This window comes from Crocodylus siamensis, chromosome 4 (assembly GCF_052110815.1).
Source record: "Crocodylus siamensis isolate JL-2025a chromosome 4, ASM5211081v1, whole genome shotgun sequence".
NCBI classification, from domain to species: domain Eukaryota; kingdom Metazoa; phylum Chordata; order Crocodylia; family Crocodylidae; genus Crocodylus; species Crocodylus siamensis.
The window spans coordinates 142,974,547-142,990,720 of record NC_143398.1 but is presented as its reverse complement, the minus strand read 5'-3'; positions in this window follow the sequence as shown (position 1 = coordinate 142,990,720).

Below are 16,174 nucleotides of genomic sequence, written 5' to 3'. Positions count from 1 at the left end.
TGTTCCTCATTCATTGTTTGTTACGGATTATTCCCACGTCAGCAATTCAGGTTATCCCATCAGGGCACGGAAGCCACATCATATTATTGAGGTGACCAATTGCGTAAAGGAAATCTATGAAGTGAGCAGCTTCTGAGCAAGCCATGGGCTAGCCATTATTCATCTGAGTTACTCAGCAGGTACAAACAGCAGAGACATTCCAGGAATCTGGGCTGGTTCCTTAGCTGTTCCCCATTGAAAGAGGACATGGAGTGAATAAACTAGCCAGTTTAGATCAGTGACTGTGTCAGTCTTGCAGCATGTGCACCAGCCCTGCGTGGTTGCCTCTTGCTCCGGTGATAACGAGAAGTCTAAGGATCTTCCCTATCAACATTTATCAACTCACTCGTTACATCTCTCACCGCAGACCAGTGGGTCTCTTTTTCAAGGATGATTTGCACAGCTTTATTTTTTTTTTTCTATGTGTAAGTGAGATCAGTGGTGATATAAATTGCTGGGTGGCAGAGGATGCTGTGGCATTGATGGATGATTGTGCCTTTTCCCCAGCTGAACTCTAACCTCCTGGTATAGCCACAAAGAGAACCCAGAGACCCATGCTCATATTTCCCTGTGTGGCAGGGGGCTTGGTCATAATACCAAGGCAGTGAGCCCTGCCCAATTGTTCCTATCCCATGCATGCCAACTCCAAAAGCAAGGTGGTGAGGATGCCTGGGGCACTGCAGGTACCCCACTCCAGACGTGGTGTTTCAGCGTGCCCCAGATACAGTGCCCATATGGTGTCTTCATGCCTCATGGATACAGGTAGAGTAAATGGGAGAGATGCTGCTAAACCACTGTTGGTTTATCTCTGAGGTTTATTAAAAATGAATACATATCCTTTGTCATGTCCAGTTTCTACCAAAAGTCAGGCACTTTAAAACTTCTTCCCCAGTGCAGACTACTGCCAGATCCTTTACATGCTCCCCTTTCCCTTTCAAGTCCGTGAGCTGAACTCAGAATATATCTTTAATCATTTAGCAAAGTGCAGCTCAATGTCACCTTGCTAGCTGGTGCTATGTCCCTCCTGCATTATGAAATGCCTAGTTTGTTTATGTGGGAGGACACATGCCTTGATTCACCAGGTCTTTCCTGTTCCTCACTGCAGCACATGTACCCCTGGGGTGAAGCATCTGTCACATGCCAAAGAAGTGACATTTTAATAGGAACCTTTTGTGAATGTATCAGTAGCTCATCACCTACCCTGCCTGGTTTGATTTCCTGCCTCCTGTTGTGCCTGCTGATTAAATTCCTATTGATACCGTGCTTGCAGAAATGGCTGAGAATTAAGCACCTGAGGGAAAGGAAGCAGGAGATAGGAGGAATGAGCCACTGGCAATATTAGCTGCCTCTCTAAGCTATGCTTCCACTGCAAAGTTAATCCTGATCATCTTCTGTGCACCCTGCTTGAAGCCTTGCTTTGGAGTGAGCAGCCACACGGCAAAGCTCCACCAAGTTACTGTAATGCTCCTTGTGTGCGTCACTAGGACCTCTGGAGGTATGTCATCTATATGTTGGTGTTGTGATAATCTGGCCCTCTCTCTGATTCTTTGCCAGGGAATTGTGTCTTTCTGAGCACATGGGGAAAATTGTGAGAAGGCACTGAAAGGCTATCAGCACTCAGGTGGCTACGCATGCATCCTCATGGGTAGCAGGCTGGCTATCTGCCTGAGTGAAGGAGCACCCGGGAGCTGACCCACATCTCCACTGGGCCAGACAGCCTGGGTTTAGAGCACCATCCGGCACCAGCAGGTTGTGAGGGTGTCAGTACAAGGGGTGTTAGGGACAGCAACTGAATAAGCGCTCAAGTTAGCTCTGCAGTGAAGGCAAAGCCATATGGCCAATCAGTTTGTCTCCCTTCTAGCTAAAATTACACAGGATGTTTAAACAGATTTTTTTTGTTAGTACCACGTGCATCCCCCATTGCTGCACCTAGCAAACCGCACTCACAACTGGCAATAAAGATGGAATCCTCAGCAGGTTTCAGGCCCACCAGGCACCTTCCACCCACGGCCACCTGGTTTCTGGATGAAGACAGTTTCCATTCCCCAAGACTTAGCAAACTGACAGAGCTGTCACATTTTATGTACCTCCTTGACTGATTCTTTACATGTTTGTGAGGGAGGGGAGTGTGTCATTTCTTCCTGGTGCAAACTTTCGCTCCATATCTGTTCTAGCTGAGGGATATTAGTTATGCAACTGCTAAGCCATGTGGTTTTGTTTTCATTAGTCTTGTTTCCCTCCTCCAGCTCTCCTTTTCTTTGTCACAGTCAGTTTCTGCGTCTGCTCAAATCAGACTGTAAAGACTTTGATTTGAGGCAGAGGCGGGCTCCTTGTTGTTTTTTGCATAGTGCATAGCACAATGAACCTTAGTGTACTGTTTGTACCCCTCTACCAGCAGCATAACAAGGTGTGAGTGAGCAGGGCTCCAGCCCCAAGCACTGACTCTGAGGGGACACCAGAATAGTAGACTCCCTGTGGAGTCCCTGCTGTGGTGACAGCAGCAGCTCCCTGCCACTGTTTTAGCAGCAGGGTGCAAAGACAGTGCTGCTGACATAGCAACAGTAGCAGCCACTGGGGACTTTGAGTCCCTGGGACAGGTAAGACTCCCCACCTCTCCCTACACTTGGTACTTCTTTCCTCTCCCAAGCCCTCCCTCTCACTCTGGCAGGGTTGTGCCAAGCATGCAAACCTTGTTAGTTCTCTGTAACTAAACAACAGTAAGAATTGTTCAACAACACAACAATAAAATAATTGTTGAAAAGTTAGAGATTTTTCTCCCCCAAACCAAGCTCCCAGTGGGATTCTCCCTTTCTTCCTGCAACAATACAGGACAAGGTCGTTTTTGATGTAACAGGAAAAAAACACAACAAGGTTGAAGAAGTTTCTTTTGCTTGGCCCATTAGCCAGGATTTGTTGTCATTCCTCTTCTGTTCTATTCCATAGTCATTTCACATCCAAGGACACAATGTGACAGAATGGATGAGGTATTTCTGAGCAATTCCCACAAAAGCTCAATTGTACACAATTCTTCTCCTTCTCTCTACTTCCATGTTCAGTATCTTCACAATTTTTGTTCCTGAACCTTTTTTTTTTTCCCCCCACCACCCTTGGCTTTTTTTTCCCCCATCCACCTTCCTCAAAATTCCTTCATTTTCATGCTTCACTATTTATCTCATGCCTGGTCTTGCTCCTCTCTTTGGTAAAACTCAGGCCTTCCTCCTCCATTCTTCCCCCAGGCCCAAATTCTGTGGTAGTGCTAATTCATGTAATTACCTGGCAGTGAATGGTGATACATCAGTTCACACCATCTGAGTCTTTGACCCCTATTATTTCCCCAGGTTGCTTCTCTTCTTTGACCTGGAGTCTTGTCTAGCTTGGTTCCATAGCATAGAGTCATAGGCCATGTCCAGACATGCATGGACATTTGGTTCTCCGGGGACAGCTAGTGGCGGTGCACCTTGTGCTGCTGCTAGCAGCCACTGGGGAATACCTGTGCCACACCCTCTGGCGTGCGGCAAGTTACCCCAAGTGGGGTAGAGGAGGCTGAGGCCAGCACTGGGCTGGCCCCAGCATCCTTCCCTGGGGGCCTCCCAGGGCTGCAGCAGCAGATCAGTAAAACCCTCCACACTGCTCCCTTGCAGCACAGAGAACAGCTGAACATGCTGCATGACTGCGCTCATCTGGATGTGGCCATAGAGTCATACAAAAGTAGGACTGGAAGGAACCTCCAGCTGTTATCTAGTCCAACCTCCAGAGGTCATCTATCTAAACCATCCCATACAAACCATAATCTAAACTAGGCGTTTCATAATACAGGAGGGACATAGCACCAGCTAGCACGGTGACATTGAGCTGCACTTTGCTAAGTGATTGAAGATATATTCTGAGTTCAGTTCATGAACTTGAAAGGGAAAGGGGAGCATGAAAAGGATCTGGCAGTGGTCTGCACTGGGGAAGAAGTTTTTAAAGTGCCTGACTTTTGGTAGAAACTGGACATGACAAAGGATATGCAGTGTGTTCTTCATTTTTAATAAACCTCAGCGATAAATCAACTGTGGTTTAGCAGCATCTCTCCCATTTACTCTCATATCTGAAGTGGGGTACTTGCAGTGCCCCAGGCATCCTCACCACCTTGCTTTTGGAGTTGGCATGCATGGGACAGGAACAATTGGGCAGGGCTCACTGCCTTGGTATTATGACCAAGCCCCCTGCCACACAGGGAAATATGAGCATGGGTCTCTGGGTTCTCTTTGTGGCTATACCAGGAGGTTAGAGTTCAGCTGGGGAAAAGGCACAATCATCCATCAATGCCACAGCATCCTCTGCCACCCAGCAATTTATATCACCACTGATCTCACACACAGAAAAAAAAATAAAGCTGTGCAAATCATCCTTGAAAAAGAGACCCACTGGTCCGCGATGAGAAATGTAATGAGCGAGTTGATAAATTTTGATAGGGAAGATCCTTAGACTTTTATGTGAAACTACTGCCAAACCTGATACAACATAGACCTAACACTCTAACCTGCCATAGGTAAAGGAGGAGAACTATGGCAGCCAATGTCCTGCTTCTGTAAAATGTCAGTATACACTAAATATGTCCTGGGGCTATGCCTGCTGCAGAGGAAGGCAACCCCCAACATGCCCCCCCCCCAGTCCATACCAATTTGACCATGGGGTAAAATTCCTCTGACCCCAAATATAGCAATCGGTCTGACCCTGAATGGAGGGGCAAAACCCTTTTGCCAGGAACCTCTGGCTTTGATCCCAGGGCAGGAGCATTGGCACACTCCAGTCAGAGTCCCCAGCCTTGGCTGTGGTTAACAGCCAGTGCCTCTGGGAAGACTTAAAAATCCCCCAACCTGACACACAGCAGAAAAAGGTGTCGGGGGGGGGGGGGAGTAGCAACTAGCAAAGCCCAGAATCATGGGAAATACCCATGGTAGAACTTAGGCATAGCTGTGCCTAGGTCATCCCCCGCCAGTGGCTGTCCAACCTTTTCTTTTTCATATGATGCAACCTCTAGTCTCCTGCCTTCAAAAAATGACTGAATGGCACTGCCTAAGTTTCCACTTCTGAAATGCATGCAAAGGGTATTACTAGGGCTTTTCTGGAAAACAGATCTTCACATTCTAAGAAACAGTAGCATCAAGCACAAGTCAGACCCCCAGGTCTGAACACAGCCAGCATTAAGGAAGATCACATTTTGTGGCCCTTCCCTATGTTGAACACACAAACATATCTCCCTGGGTGATTAGTGGCACCATAGGATGAAGGGGCATCTGCCTTTAAGCCTCTCATGACATCCAAGGCACTGCTGTTGCCTGATGCTCGAGACTTTTCCAGTATGAGTCTGGATTTTATGAAGAGGATTTATCAATATGAATATCCATAGTGATCAGTATGGATTTATCAATAAAGTACAGGATAGACCTGCATGCTTCGTCCTGCCTTGCTGCAGACTGGACACATGTCCATGAGATGTTTACTGCAGTGGACTAATTAGCTCCATACTGAAACATCACTGTACATGTGCAACCCTATTAGGCCAGAGTAAACTCTTTTTCTCTACCACAGGATAGTACTTGTATGTACAAACACTATCCTATGGTGGAGTAAATTCGTTTTTTCTGGTATAATAGGATTGCACATGTAGACACTGATGGGGCTTGCCAGCTAGCCCCACACTGGAGCACCCTAGTGCCCCACCCAGCCAGCGCTTCTGCAGCACGTTTAGCTAGGTCAGAGCAGCCCTGGGCTGGCAGGCTGACTCCACCACCCCCGGGTCCCCTGCCACCCAGGGCTGCTCTGACACAGCTCCACATGCTGAGATCCTGGGTGCATGTTCAAACATGGTGCCCAGGAGCAATAAACTGGCACAATATGCGCTGCAGTTTATTTCTTTGCATCATTAATTGAATGTGTAGATACGCCCACTGGGAATGTTGACACCTCAGTCAAAGTGTGACCTTAGTCCATGCAGACATGCACGTGAGCTTTAAATGGAGCAGCTTTGGTTCTGCTGGCAATGTAACTACAGTAAGTCACATCAATGGGCATGTCTACATGTGCATTAATGCACTCTAATGTGAGGTACTACATGTGTAATAGCTGATGCTAATGAACTGTAGCAATGGCTCATGATCTTTTTGTGATGCTTAATGCACAGTACTGTACACTAATTCGATTGTGCATTAGCACAGTTTTTGCCATGATGCACTAATGCACAGTAGAATTAATCTACTGTGAATTAAGCATCTTGTGTAGCTGTACCCAGCATGCACTAACTTCCTATTTATCCAGCTTCGTGCATGGTGTCACACTTCACATGGAGCTCTTAGCTACCTGCTATCAGCATTCAAGTTATCTTGTTTGGTTAGCCCAGATATATCTACACAGTCTGCGTTGCACCTTTGACTCCAGTATAGGCATACAACCTAATGTCTTTCTCTCCTGTGCTTCTCTGGCATATCAAACAGATGGACAAACCTGGGGAGTTCCCAGTAGCTGCTCTTCCCTGCTGTCAGAGGCTTGTGATGCATGATCCCACTCCTAATAGCAGCTTGCTATACCATTAGCACTCATGACCTAGGAGGCAACAATACCACAGTAGGAACATTTGTTATCTAGAAGGGTGGCTATCACAATGTGGGCTGACATATCTTCTTCCTCAGTGGGGCCTCAGGCATATCAGAATTTAGTTTGTTTACCAGACAACAGAGGTGGCTGAATGGTTTGACTGGATTTTAAACCAAAGGGTAAGACTGTGTTTACCACTTGGCATCTCTCTCCACTGCTGTGTGGCAGCTCCCCGATCAATGACTGGCACCTCACCAGCATCACTTATGACCAGTCACATGTTTTTCTTGGCTCAAGGCATGACAGCAGCCCCAGAACCAGAGCTGGTCACTTTCAGCAGACAACAGCTAACTGCAGATGTTTATCTTTCACCTTTTCTTCTACAGTCCTAGGCAATGGGTCTGTACTGTCCATGGTGAGGCCCTATTTGATTTTCCTGTTGTTGATTTTTTTTTTTACCACTGCTTACATTTGCAGAAAAGTGTCTCATGTCTCCAAAATGCATCCAGTGGCTTGCCTTAAGCTCCAGCTCTTGAAATGCTCACAGCTAGCATTTATGAGGCCTTTTTTTTGGTGAGGAAGATGGATTCTTTTTTTTGGACAGCAGGTTTTCAAACTGCAAGAAGCAGCAGCACAAGTCAGAACTCAGATGTTATTAGCCAGAGTCCAATATCTCAATGTGCTTTCTATTGTTCACATGGTTATGCCATGTAGATAGTACTGTTGTTATTTCTAGTTCAGTGGTTTTCAACCATTTTTCATTTGTGTACCCCTAAAAAAAATTCAAACAGAGGTGCAGACCCCTTTAGAAATGTCGGATGTAGGTGCAGGCCCCTTTGAATTGTAAGTGTGGGTATTCACATACTTTTGATTTATCATAGTCATCTTTCGTAGACCCCTTAGACAGTCTGTGGACCCCCAGAAGTCCATGGTCTATAGGCTGAAAGCCACTTTTCTAGGCTAATGAAGACCAAGGAACAACACACCTGTAGAACCCCTGTGTGCTCCAAGGGGGATTTCTGGTTGCTGTCCATTCTTGGGCACTGCACCCATTTCATTCACATGGCATTCCCACCAAGGTCATTCTTCAGGACAATGCCTCCCAATAAAGTCCTGATGCTGTGAAGCGGCTCTTTCAAGAGTCAGGCACTGCTAGTCCATGTGTTGCCTAGAAGGGGCCACTAAAAACTCATGTGCAACATTTCGTCTTTCTATGGAGCTCAGTTGCTCTTAGCTCTTTCCTGCTAGGTGGCCAGTGGTACCATGGATTTGTATATGGTTGGTAATACCTTGAGGCTTTCCAACTTCGCAGCAGCTAGGACTTTTGGGCTGCAGACGCCATATCTGTGAGAGGTGCAGTCCTCAGGCCTTCTGCCACCAAGCTGTGCCACATATAACCCTGCAGAAAAACTACACCTAATGGTTAGGGAAGGGTGCAGGGAATCAGGGCTCTGTTAAAAATTACTTAAGTGCTTCCTGAGTGTAAAGGGAGATTGTAATGCTTATTAGCCTCATGTGGGGTTTGTGGAATTGAGAAGATTATGTAGTTATGATACCTTTAAATAAAAGGATTTATTCATTAATGTTATTTGTATTAATAATCATTTTTACACTTTTATTTATATTTTGCAGGATGCCGAAACACAGGGCAGAGTGAAGATGCCAAAATGCAGCCACTTCTGTTTCAGGGATATCACACAGCAGTTAAGCAAGGTCCAAAGTTCTTTACTGATTCATGGATAATTATTTTACTTTCCTTACACATTTTATTCAGATCATATGGGCTATACCAAGGTATAGAAAAAGATTGCTGCTTAAATAATGCATTTTTAAATGCTGCAATGGCTTATTTGTTATTCAGTTAATGAGACTTTACTATAGTTACTATTATTTTACTTTCCATATTGCTTTTAATATCGAAGAGAAAAATAATCTTAAATAGAATTTTGATTGTAACAAACTGTCACACAAAGTTTATTTTGGGCCTGTAGTAACTTCTCAGATGGAGTCAGCGCTGTTATGGAACAAAGCATATAGCAACAGTAAAAAATAGTTTTGCCCAGGAAGTAAAAAAAACCTTATACTCTCTTGAAATGTAGTGGAGGTATTAAGAAGCCTGAAGGTGTTTGATTATCCCAAGCTTTTATTAAGTCAATTCACTAATGGTACTTATCTTTCACGAAACACTATGGGATCCTGGCTGACCATGTTATGATTTTTTTAGGGTCTTACCTAAAATAGTGACCTTCCAGCACCATAGTGCTCCTTAGTATCAGACTGATATTTTGCACTCAGAGTTGATCCAGATTTTTGCTGGGTCACTCATATTATACCCTTAAAGCACAGCATCACCTGGTACCCTTTTTGGTGTCAGTACTGTCTCTGAAAGGAGAATACCACGTAGCTCCAGCACCATCCAACCTTTTCTTTACTAATAAAACTCTGATACAGGAGTATGCTGTCAAGTCATGTCTTGAAAGGGCCTGAATAGCTCATCTAGGTATAGTTATTTATGATGTTGCTAATAAGAGTGGAAGAAATGCCGTACTGCATCAGATTACTGGTCCTTCTGGCCCAGTACCCTGTTTCTCACAATTCATTTGTCCTTGTACATCTCTGAGCAGAGTTTTATTGGGTGGCATTCACAGGCTCCTTATATATGTTCAAGGGTCAGTGGGCAGTAGCTAGAGTTCTCTGCTTGACGTCTTCTTTTGAAATCCTAGTTATTAACTTATGACCTACGTTCCAATTCCTGTTTGACCCTCCTTTGTCCCAAGACTTCAGTTGCTGTACATTTGGTGGCTTCCCTCCAGTCACTGAGGCAGGCTTGTAGTTCATTGTTGGCCTAGACCCATTGTCAATGGGGGTATCTACATGTGCACTGTACTGCAGAGATGACTAGCTCCACAGTAAAGTGTCACTGTTTACATGTGCAGTGCTATTAAGCCAGAGTAAACTAATTAACCACACAGCACAAGTACTAACCTATGGCAGAGTTATTTACTTTGCTGCAACGCATGTGTAAATGGTGACCAGGGCTGGCTGGGGCACAAGGTTGGTACCGTGTGGAGGCTGCCTGCTGACTAACCCTGCACTGTAGCACCCTCGTACCCCAGCCAGCCCCTCCTCAGCACTTTGAGCCGAGGTAAAGCAGCTCCAGGCTAGTAGTATCCATGGTACTAGGATCCATGGTAGCAGGTCCCCTGGCAGCCAGGGCTGAGTTGCTCTAGTACCAGGTCCCGAGCACATGTGTAAATGTTGCACCTGGGAGCAATAAACTCTGGTTCAAACTGTATCACACTGATTTCATATGTAGATGTGCCTGCTGTGTGACAAATAGGCCTGTTTCTCACAATGGCTGAGAGTAGATGCTGAGGGAAACAGCATTTAAGCAGGTCCTGCCTCAACTGATCTGCTGCTTCCTGTCCCTCTTCCCTTCCAACTTCCAGTTTTCAGGGGCCTGACAAGTCCTAATGTAGTGATTGTAGCCTTGCTGTTGTATTTAATACTCACTGACAGACCTATCCTGCATAAATTTGCCCAATCCCCTTTTGAACCTGATTGAATTGTCACTTCCACAACATCTTGTGGCAATGATTTCCTCAAGTTAATTACATGCTGTCTGAAAAAGAACTTCCTTTTATTAATTTTAAACTTGCTCTCTAATGAATTTTATTATATGTTCCCCAGTTATAAGAGATAGTGAATAATAAATTCCTGTTTACTTCTTTCATGACATTTATGATTTTATAGAATCAAAGGATCAGAAGGGACCTGTAAGATCATCAAATCTAGTCCTCTGCTATGGGCAGGAGGTTATTGGGCTCAGCTGATGGTGTTGCCCCTTTTCTTGGAAATATTCAAAAGGAGATTGGACAGACACCTGGCTGGGGCCATCTGACCCCAGCACTCTTTCCTACCCAGGGCAGGAGGTAAGACTTGATGATCTAATAGGTCCCTTCTGACCCTAATAACTATGAAACTGAGGTGCTTGTCCAGCCTCCTCTTCAGTGCCTCCAGGGATGGTGACTGCACCATCTCTGCTCGGAGTATGTTCCAGATTGTAGATACTCTTACAGAAAATAAGTTTTTCCTAACGTTGAACCTAAATTTTTCCTCAGTTAGCTTGTGCTCATTGTCCTTGTCCTCTCTGGGGGTGCCTTTCTGAAGACTTGCTTCCCTAGATCTTGGTGTTCACCCCTGACATATTTTTAGGCAGCTATCAAATCACCTCTCAGTCTTCTCTTTGTCAGACTGAACAAACCCAGTTCCCGGGGTCTCTCCTCATAAGGCCTATCCTCCAGGCCCCTGATCATATGAGTGGCCCTTCTCTGTACCCTTTTGAGCTTATCTACATCCTTCTTGAAGTGTGGTGCCCAGAACCAGACACAGTACTCCAGCTGTGGCCTCACTGATGCTGAATAGAGGGGAAGGAGCACCTCTCTGGATCTATTTGCATCGCGCTGGATGTTACACACCAGAGTCCTACCATGCTGGTGACTTCATCACACTGTTGGCTCATGTACATCTTCTGGTGGATCGTCACACCCAGGTCCCTTTCAGATACAGTGCCAGCCAGTGGACCACCACCCATTGTATAGTTATGGTGAAGGTTCTTCCTACCCAGATGAGAGACCTAGCACTTGTCCCTATTGAACCTCATCTGATTGCATTCAGCCCATAGGACCAGTCTGTTGAGGTCAGCCTGGATCCTAACCCTCTCCTCAGATGTGGCCACATTTCCCCACAGCTTGATGTCATCCACAAGCTTAATCACTGCACTCTCCACCCCCTTATCCAAGTTATTGATAATGATATTGAAGAGTATGGGCACAAGCACTGATCACTGGGGGACACCACTGGAAACAGCCCTCCAGGATCAGGCCATCCCATCAATTACAAATCTCTGGGATTGGACTCTGAGCCAACTGCCAACCCACCGCACTGTAGACTAGACTAGTCCAGTACCTCCCAGCTTGACTGAAAGGATCTCAAGGCCTTGCTGAAGTCTAGGTAAATGGTGTCTACCTCATATTGCTTATCCAGCTGGTTAGTTACCTGGTCATAAAAGGACACCAGATTTGCTAGGCATGACCTACCCTTGACAAACCCATACTGGTTGCTTCTTAATACCCCACCACTTACATTTTGGTTGCCAGCTTGATCTCCATGCCTGCCTTGGCTTCCCATGCCTGATACCTGCAGACCCTGGCCATATGATTGTACTCCTCTCTGAATGCTGAATCATTTTTCCATTGCTTATATGCTTGTTTTTTCTTTTTCAAAATATATTTGTTGAGCCAAGGGAGTCTCTTGGCCCCTTCCCTATTTTTTGACCTCTTTTTGAGCACTGAAAATTGCCCCCTAAAGGAAGCTTCATAGAATCATAGAATCCTAGAAGTCGGGTCGGAAGGGACCTTGTAGATCTTCAAGCCTGACCCCCTGCCTGGGCGGGAGAAAAGACTGGACTCAAATGAGTCCAGACAGGTAGTCATCAAGCCTCTTCTTAAAGATCCTTAGGGTAGGAGCCAGCACCACTTCCCTAGGAAGTTGGTTCCAGCTCCTAGCCGCCCTGACTGTGAAGTAGTTCTTGTGGACGTCTAATCTAAATCTACTCTCTAATAACTTGTGTCCATTGTTCCTTGTCATGCCAGGGGGCGCTAGGGGAAACAGTGTGTCCCCTAAACCCTTCTGGTCCCCCCTAGTGAGTTTATAGACAGTCACCAGGTCCCCCCTCAGCCTTCTCTTGTGAAGGCTGAACAGGTTTAGGTCCCACAGTCTTTCAATGTAGGGTCTGCCCTGTAGTCCCCAGATCATGTGGGTGGCCCTCTGCTGGACCCTTTCAATGTTGTCCACATCCCTCCTGAAATGGGGCGCACAGAACTGGATGCAGTACTCCAGCTGTGGCCTGACCAGCGTCGCATAGAGGGGGAGGATCACCTCCCTGGCTCTACTTGAGATGCAACTGTGGATGCACGACGAGGTCCGGTTAGCCCTGCCAACTGTGACCTTGCATTGTCGGCCCATGTTCATCTTGGAGTCAGTAATGACTCTGGGTTCCCTTTCTGCCTCCGTGCTCTCAAGAAGGGAGTTTCCCATTCTATAAGTGTGCTGCTGGTTTCTACTGCCTAAGTGCAGCATCCTGCACTTGTCAATATTGAAACACATCCTGTTTATGTCAGCCCACTCCTGTAACCTATCCAGGTCTTGTTGCAGTCTTTCCCTCCCTACTAGCGTGCTCACCTCACTCCAAATTTTGGTATCATCAGTGAATTTAAACAGGGTGCTTTTCACCCCGCCGTCCAATTTGCTGATAAAGAAATTGAACAGTGCAGGCCCATGAACCGAGCCTTGGGGGACTCCACTGCCCACTTCCTCCCAGGTTGAATATGACCCATCCACCACCACCCTCTGAGTAGGACCCCTGAGCCAATCTGCAATCCATCTGACTGTGTAGGCATCAATGCCACAGTTGCCTAGTTTTTTAATGAGGATGGGGTGGGTGACGGTGTCAAAGGCCTTGCTGAAGTCTAGAAAGACTAAGTCCGTGGCGACACATGTATCCATTGCCTTTGTGACCTTATCATAAAAGGTAATCAGGTTGGCTTCACTGATCCTGAACTTCCAAATCATCCAGTTGCTGGTCGTGGAAGGCCTTTCTAACTAGTCTCCTGAGTTTACCAGAATCTGCTCTTCTGAAGTCTAGGACTTCTGTTCTACTGGCTAAATTCCCAGAATAATAGAACTTGACAAATAACATGCTCCTGTGTATAGTATATGCTTTGATTTTGCAGGGAAGCCAGTAGGAAAAAAAAAATTTTGATCAAGGTAAGTTAGTGGTGGCAGCTAGGGAGTTGAGCCCACTCCTTAGCCTACCGCCAGCCTTTTACACTGGTTGGGCCTGCAGTCTGACCTGGCATGCTGGGTCCAGGTGCACATGTCCAGTCTGATTCTGCATGCTAGCTCATGAAGCACATGCCAGGTCAGATCCAGTGGGTCAAGTCTGGGACCACATGAAAAGTCTGGAGCTATGCCCTGGCTCCAGAGTCACATGCTGTGTCTGACCCTATGTGCTGCCATTTGGGCTGTGTGCTGAGCCTGGGATCAACTGCTGAGTTCAGTGTCACATGCCAGGTCTGACCACATGCATTACCTCTAGTGTCATGCACTGAGCCCAGGCCTGTGTGCCAAGTCTGGATTGGATCTAGCACATGGTTCCAGAGCCAACACATGGTCTCAGGCTCCCTGTACAACCCCAGAGGCAGCATGTGGGATCAGACCCAGCACATGGCTCTGGAGCCCATGGGGTAAGAAATGGCAAGCCAGATCCAGGGCCATGTGCCAGGTCAGACCCAGCATGACTTGTGCCAGGGCAAACCAACCCTGTGTGCTAGCCCATTTGCGTGCATAGTCAGGAACTGGGACTCCCTATGGGTCTGGAAATTTGGTGGCAGGGGACAGGATCAGAAACATCATTAGTTGCTGTGACTCCCAGACCTTCAGCAATTAATGCTGTCACTGCTCTACCTCTCCCTGCCCCTCCCCCCCCAAAATTTCTGGATATGTGGGGAACCCTTTTCTTCACATATAATATGCACCCTAATTTTCCCCAGCTGATATTGGTGGAAAAGATTAGGAGCATATGCCAAAATACAGTGCCCCTCAGCTATGTCTTATGCAAGCTGACAAATCCTAATATATTTGGTCTGTCCTTGTACAAAAGTCTTGCTACACCCCTGTCCCTGTTCGTTGCCCTTTTCTATATCTTTTCTAGTTCCATTCTATGCTTTTGGGGGTAGGGGAACCAGAACTATGTGCAGTATTCAAAGTCTAGGTGTACCAGAGACTTATACAGTGACACAATGACATTTTAATTAATTCCAGGCTCATCTGAGGTCAAAGTAATAAAACACAAGCCTGTAGCAGGTGAAATTATTTTATGGTACTCTGGAACCCTAATCATGGACAGATCCCGTTGTTCCAGAACTATAGAAACACAGAACAAAAGCCCCTGAGCCAACTATTTTACCACTGAAGGGACAATAAATGGATATAGACAGACCAGTGCAAGAGTATAAGGGAACAGCAAGATAATACTTGTCAGCATGGTAAGCAGGAGTCTCTGCATGCCGTCAGGCTAATCATTGCCAAGTTTTCTTTGTGCATCACAGCAAAAGAGTTTTAAGGAGGGTTTTAAAACATAGAGGCATCTTTGTGAATAAACTTCTCCCAAGCATGAGGCCAAGCATGCAAAAAAGCACAAAGGTATTTATTAAAAAATGTAACTTGCAATGGGCGAAGGAGGTGGGCATTGTGGATGACAGTTCAAGGAAAGACAGGCTATATAAAGGACTGTGAAAGTGAAGACAAATAGCTTATATTTGTTATGTTAGAGGAAAAACAGCCAAGTGGAGACAGTCTCCCCAGAGAGGCATGGTGGTCAAAATGATCGGCTGGAAAATGTCTTTGCAGCAGCATTCTAAGTGGACAGAAGCAGGGCATAACTGCATCGTTTGAAAATGCTGGAGTAAGTCAGGTGCAAAGCGGTGAGCCCTCAAACTAGTTTTAGCTTTGTGCATAGATTGGAAAAGCCATATTTTACCCAGAAACAATCAGCAAGATTTAGAGAACTTGGATGCAGAAACCCACAGAAATGGCTGAATCAAAGGTGGCATCCGGGCGATAGGGCTGCATAACAAGCAAGACAGTATTTTGTACAGTGAGTGAAAGAGGGATGGCAGGAAAGAGGGAAAGCTGGCTGGAAGGGAGTACTACAATTCTGTTTTAGCCAGATCTTTATTGCTCCATGACAATGCTCCCTACCAAAAGCTAAAGTGCTGGAGCATGAGTGACCTCTAGTGCTAAACACACAGAAGTGTCAAATACTGGAGTGTTCTACTCCGAGCTCTGGAAGGGTGGAGGAAGTGAAGGTGTGTTGTGTTTTAAATGGAAGAAGTTCTTTAAGGATTCCTGAAACTCTGTGTACTTGGCAGACCTATGCAAAGAGTCAGCAAGTGAAAATGTGACCATCTGTTCCAGATTTTTATAGCAGAGTCACCCAGAATTTTTCAGGAAATGTTCAGCCACGTAATGGAGTAATCATATTTGACTTGGATTAAAACCAACTGCTGGATGAGATTATTGAGAATTTACAAGACCCCAGAAAATAATTATTAATAATAATTCAAGGTGAATTGTGGGAAAAGAGTTTTGAAAATTATTCAGAAGTCAATAGTTTGCGGTTGCTCCTAGTAGTAACTAGTTAGACAATGACTGGATAATACAAGAAAATTATCAGGGATTCAGGAATTTTCTTAACTGGTTGAGACCTTCTCTGCTGCAGACTTACCTTGTGATCTTTAGGAAGACACTTATGTCTGGATACCCAAAGTTATTTAGGCACCTAATCCCTATTGATTGGATCATCCAAGTTGCTCCATCATCTTCCTTCAAAACCCTCCTTTAAGCATCCCTTTAAGTGATTTCTGTGAGAGTTAGGTACATAAAAGCCTTTAATGGTCTGGGCCTTCATCTTACTATGCCCCAGTTCTCTATT